Source organism: Harpia harpyja, chromosome 20, assembly GCF_026419915.1.
Source record: "Harpia harpyja isolate bHarHar1 chromosome 20, bHarHar1 primary haplotype, whole genome shotgun sequence".
Taxonomy (NCBI): Eukaryota; Metazoa; Chordata; class Aves; order Accipitriformes; family Accipitridae; genus Harpia; species Harpia harpyja.
Window position 1 is genome coordinate 23316342 of NC_068959.1, and position 6000 is coordinate 23322341.

Genomic DNA, 6000 nt, shown 5'->3' on the forward strand with positions numbered 1-6000 from the left:
CTGCCGCTGCTGAGCGCCATGAGATGTTGCGTCTCTGGGAAAGCACGGATCCCCACTGCTGTTGTGCCTGTAGATAAGGCACCAAGGCACCGTGAAGAGCAGCAAGAGCTTTCAGGGCTGGGCCCTTCCTTGTGGGAGAAGGAGCCGGACGTTTGCCTTTTCGGCAAGAGGCTCTGCCGCGGCCGAGCGCCATGAGACGTTGCGTCTCTGGGAAAGCACAGATCCCCACTGCTGTTGTGCCTGTAGATAGGGCGCCAAGGCACCGTGAAGAGCAGCAAGAGCTTTCAGGGCTGGGCCCTTCCTTGTGGGAGAAGGAGCCGGACGTTTGCCTTTTCTGCAAGAGGCTTTGCCGCGGCCGAGCGCCATGAGATCTTGCGTCTCTGGGAAAGCACAGAACCCCAGTGCTGTTGTGCCTGTAGATAGGGCGCCAAGGCACCGTGAAGAGCAGCAAGAGCTTTCAGGACTGGGCCCTTCCTTGTGGGAGAAGGAGCCGGACGTTTACCTTTTCGGCAAGAGGCTCTGCCGCGGCCGAGCGCCATGAGATGTTGCGTCTCTGGGAAAGCACAGATCCCCAGTGCTGTTGTGCCTGTAGATAGGGCGCCAAGGCACCGTGAAGAGCAGCAAGAGCTTTCAGGGCTGGGCCCTTCCTTGTGGGAGAAGGAGCCGGACGTTTGCCTTTTCGGCAAGAGGCTTTGCCGCGGCCGAGCGCCATGAGATCTTGCGTCTCTGGGAAAGCACAGATCCCCAGTGCTGTTGTGCCTGTAGATAGGGCGCCAAGGCACCGTGAAGAGCAGCAAGAGCTTTCAGGGCTGGGCCCTTCCTTGTGGGAGAAGGAGCCGGATGTTTGCCTTTTCGGCAAGAGGCTCTGCCGTGGCCGAGCGCCATGACATGTTGCGTCTCTGGGAAAGCACAGATCCCCACTGCTGTTGTGCCTGTAGATAGGGCGCCAAGGCACCGTGAAGAGCAGCAAGAGCTTTCAGGGCTGGGCCCTTCCTTGTGGGAGAAGGAGCCGGACGTTTGCCTTTTAGGTAAGAGGCTCTGCCGCGGCCGAGCACCATGAGATCTTGCGTCTCTGGGAAAGCACAGATCCCCACTGCTGTTGTGCCTGTAGATAGGGCGCCAAGGCACCGTGAAGAGCAGCAAGAGCTTTGAGGGCTTGGCCCTTCCTTGTGGGAGAAGGAGCCGGACGTTTGCCGTTTCGGCAAGAGGCTTTGCCGCAGCCGAGCGCCATGAGATCTTGCGTCTCTGGGAAAGCACAGATCCCCAGTGCTGTTGTGCCTGTAGGTAGGGCGCCAAGGCACCGTGAAGAGCAGCAAGAGCTTTCAGGGCTGGGCCCTTCCTTGTGGGAGAAGGAGCCGGACGTTTGCCTTTTCGGCAAGAGGCTTTGCCGCGGCCGAGCGCCATGACATCTTTCGTGTCAGGGAAAGCACAGATCCCCAGTGCTGTTGTGCCTGTAGATAGGGCGCCAAGGCACCGTGAAGAGCAGCAAGAGCTTTCAGGGCTGGGCCCTTCCTTGTGGGAGAAGGAGCCGGACGTTTGCCTTTTCGGCAAGAGGCTTTGCCGCGGCCGAGCGCCATGAGATCTTGCGTCTCTGGGAAAGCACAGATCCCCAGTGCTGTTGTGCCTGTAGATAGGGCGCCAAGGCACCGTGAAGAGCAGCAAGAGCTTTCAGGGCTGGGCCCTTCCTTGTGGGAGAAGGAGCCGGACGTTTGCCTTTTCGGCAAGAGGCTCTGCTGCGGCCGAGCGCCATGAGACCTTGCGTCTCTGGGAAAGCACAGATCCCCACTGCTGTTGTGCCTGTAGGTAGGTTGCAAAGGCACCGTGAAGAGCAGCAAGAGCTTTCAGGGCTGGGCCCTTCCTTGTGGGAGAAGGAGCCGGACGTTTGCCTTTTCGGCAAGAGGCTCAGCCGCGGCCGAGCGCCATGAGATCTTGCGTCTCTGGGAAAGCACAGAACCCCAGTGCTGTTGTGCCTGTAGATAGGGCGCCAAGGCACCGTGAAGAGCAGCAAGAGCTTTCAGGACTGGGCCCTTCCTTGTGGGAGAAGGAGCCGGACGTTTACCTTTTCGGCAAGAGGCTCTGCCGCGGCCGAGCGCCATGAGATGTTGCGTCTCTGGGAAAGCACAGATCCCCAGTGCTGTTGTGCCTGTAGATAGGGCGCCAAGGCACTGTGAAGAGCAGCAAGAGCTTTCAGGGCTGGGCCCTTCCTTGTGGGAGAAGGAGCCGGACGTTTGCCTTTTCGGCAAGAGGCTTTGCCGCGGCCGAGCGCCATGAGATGTTGCGTCTCTGGGAAAGCACAGATCCCCACTGCTGTTGTGCCTGTAGATAGGGCGCCAAGGCACCGTGAAGAGCGGCAAGAGCTTTCAGGGCAGGGCCCTTCCTTGTGGGAGAAAGAGCCGGACGTTTGCCTTTTCGGCAAGAGGCTTTGCCGCAGCTGAGCGCCATGAGATGTTGCGTCTCTGGGAAAGCACAGATCCCCACTGCTGTTGTGCCTGTAGGTAGGGCACCAAGGCACCGTGAAGAGCAGCAAGAGCTTTCAGGGCTGGGCCCTTCCTTGTGGGAGAAGGAGCCGGACGTTTGCCTTTTCGGCAAGAGGCTCTGCCGCGGCCGAGCGCCATGAGACGTTGCGTCTCTGGGAAAGCACAGATCCCCACTGCTGTTGTGCCTGTAGATAGGGCGCCAAGGCACCGTGAAGAGCAGCAAGAGCTTTCAGGGCTGGGCCCTTCCTTGTGGGAGAAGGAGCCGGACGTTTGCCTTTTCGGCAAGAGGCTTTGCCGCGGCCGAGCGCCATGACATCTTTCGTGTCTGGGAAAGCACAGATCCCCAGTGCTGTTGTGCCTGTAGGTAGGGCGCAAAGGCACCGTGAAGAGCAGCAAGAGCTTTCAGGGCTGGGCCCTTCCTTGTGGGAGAAGGAGCCGGACGTTTGCCTTTTCGGCAAGAGGCTCTGCCGCGGCCAAGCGCCATGAGATGTTGCGTCTCTGGGAAAGCACGGATCCCCAATGCTGTTGTGCCTGTAGATAGGGCACCAAGGCACCGTGAAGAGCAGCAAGAGCTTTCAGGGCTGGGCCCTTCCTTGTGGGAGAAGGAGCCGGACGTTTGCCTTTTCGGCAAGAGGCTTTGCCGCGGCCGAGCGCCATGAGATCTTGCGTCTCTGGGAAAGCACAGATCCCCAGTGCTGTTGTGCCTGTAGATAGGGCGCCAAGGCACCGTGAAGAGCAGCAAGAGCTTTGAGGGCTGGGCCCTTCCTTGTGGGAGAAGGAGCCGGACGTTTGCCTTTTCGGCAAGAGGCTTTGCCGCTGCCGAGCGCCATGAGATGTTGCGTCTCTGGGAAAGCACAGATCCCCACTGCTGTTGTGCCTTTAGATAGGGCGCCAAGGCACCGTGAAGAGCAGCAAGAGCTTTCAGGGCTGGGCCCTTCCTTGTGGGAGAAGGAGCCGGACGTTTGCCTTTTCGGCAAGAGGCTCTGCCGCGGCCGAGCGCCATGAGATCTTGCGTCTCTGGGAAAGCACAGATCCCCACTGTTGTTGTGCCTGTAGATAGGGCGCCAAGGCACCGTGAAGAGCAGCAAGAGCTTTCAGGGCTGGGCCCTTCCTTGTGGGAGAAGGAGCCGGACGTTTGCCTTTTCGGCAAGAGGCTCTGCCGCGGCCGAGCGCCATGAGATGTTCCGTCTCTGGGAAAGCACAGATCCCCAGTGCTGTTGTGCCTGTAGATAGGGCGCCAAGGCACCGTGAAGAGCAGCAAGAGCTTTCAGGGCTGGGCCCTTCCTTGTGGGAGAAGGAGCCGGACGTTTGCCTTTTCGGCAAGAGGCTTTGCCGCAGCCGAGCGCCATGAGATCTTGCGTCTCTGGGAAAGCACAGATCCCCACTGCTGTTGTGCCTGTAGATAGGGCGCCAAGGCACCGTGAAGAGCAGCAAGAGCTTTCAGGGCTGGGCCCTTCCTTGTGGGAGAAGGAGCCGGACGTTTGCCTTTTCGGCAAGAGGCTTTGCCGCGGCCGAGCGCCATGAGATCTTGCGTCTCTGGGAAAGCACAGATCCCCAGTGCTGTTGTGCCTGTAGATAGGGCGCCAAGGCACCGTGAAGAGCAGCAAGAGCTTTCAGGGCTGGGCCCTTCCTTGTGGGAGAAGGAGCCGGACGTTTGCCTTTTCGGCAAGAGGCTCTGCCGTGGCCGAGCGCCATGACATGTTGCGTCTCTGGGAAAGCACAGATCCCCACTGCTGTTGTGCCTGTAGATAGGGCGCCAAGGCACCGTGAAGAGCAGCAAGAGCTTTCAGGGCTGGGCCCTTCCTTGTGGGAGAAGGAGCCGGACGTTTGCCTTTTAGGTAAGAGGCTCTGCCGCGGCCGAGCACCATGAGATCTTGCGTCTCTGGGAAAGCACAGATCCCCACTGCTGTTGTGCCTGTAGATAGGGCGCCAAGGCACCGTGAAGAGCAGCAACAGCTTTCAGGGCTGGGCCCTTCCTTGTGGGAGAAGGAGCCGGACGTTTGCCGTTTCGGCAAGAGGCTTTGCCGCAGCCGAGCGCCATGAGATCTTGCGTCTCTGGGAAAGCACAGATCCCCAGTGCTGTTGTGCCTGTAGATAGGGCGCCAAGGCACCGTGAAGAGCAGCAAGAGCTTTCAGGGCTGGGCCCTTCCTTGTGGGAGAAGGAGCCGGACGTTTGCCTTTTCGGCAAGAGGCTCTGCCGCGGCCGAGCGCCATGAGACCTTGCGTCTCTGGGAAAGCACAGATCCCCACTGCTGTTGTGCCTGTAGGTAGGTTGCAAAGGCACCGTGAAGAGCAGCAAGAGCTTTCAGGGCTGGGCCCTTCCTTGTGGGAGAAGGAGCCGGACGTTTGCCTTTTCGGCAAGAGGCTTTGCCGCGGCCGAGCGCCATGAGATCTTGCGTCTCTGGGAAAGCACAGATCTCCAGTGCTGTTGTGCCTGTAGATAGGGCGCCAAGGCACCGTGAAGAGCAGCAAGAGCTTTCAGGGCTGGGCCCTTCCTTGTGGGAGAAGGAGCCGGACGTTTGCCTTTTCGGCAAGAGGCTTTGCCGCGGCCGAGCGCCATGAGATCTTGCGTCTCTGGGAAAGCACAGATCCCCAGTGCTGTTGTGCCTGTAGATAGGGCGCCAAGGCACCGTGAAGAGCAGCAAGAGCTTTCAGGGCTGGGCCCTTCCTTGTGGGAGAAGGAGCCGGATGTTTGCCTTTTCGGCAAGAGGCTCTGCCGTGGCCGAGCGCCATGAGATGTTGCGTCCCTGGGAAAGCACAGATCCCCACTGCTGTTGTGCCTGTAAGTAGGGCGCCAAGGCACCGTGAAGAGCAGCAAGAGCTTTCAGGGCTGGGCCCTTCCTTGTGGGAGAAGGAGCCGGACGTTTGCCTTTTCGGCAAGAGGCTCTGCCGCGGCAGAGCGCCATGAGATGTTCCGTCTCTGGGAAAGCACAGATCCCCAGTGCTGTTGTGCCTGTAGATAGGGCGCCAAGGCACCGTGAAGAGCAGCAAGAGCTTTCAGGGCTGGGCCCTTCCTTGTGGGAGAAGGAGCCGGACGTTTGCCTTTTCGGCAAGAGGCTTTGCCGCGGCCGAGCGCCATGAGATCTTGCGTCTCTGGGAAAGCACAGATCCCCAGTGCTGTTGTGCCTGTAGGTAGGGCGCCAAGGCACCGTGAAGAGCAGCAAGAGCTTTCAGGGCTGGGCCCTTCCTTGTGGGAGAAGGAGCCGGACGTTTGCCTTTTCGGCAAGAGGCTCTGCCGCGGCCGAGCGCCATGAGATGTTGCGTCTCTGGGAAAGCACAGATCCCCAGTGCTGTTGTGCCTGTAGATAGGGCGCCAAGGCACCGTGAAGAGCAGCAAGAGCTTTCAGGGCTGGGCCCTTCCTTGTGGGAGAAGGAGCCGGACGTTTGCCTTTTCGGCAAGAGGCTCTGCCGTGTCCGAGCGCCATGAGATGTTGCGTCTCTGGGAAAGCACAGATCCCCAGTGCTGTTGTGCCTGTAGATAGGGCGCCAAGGCACCGTGAAGAGCAGCAAGAGCTTTGAGGGC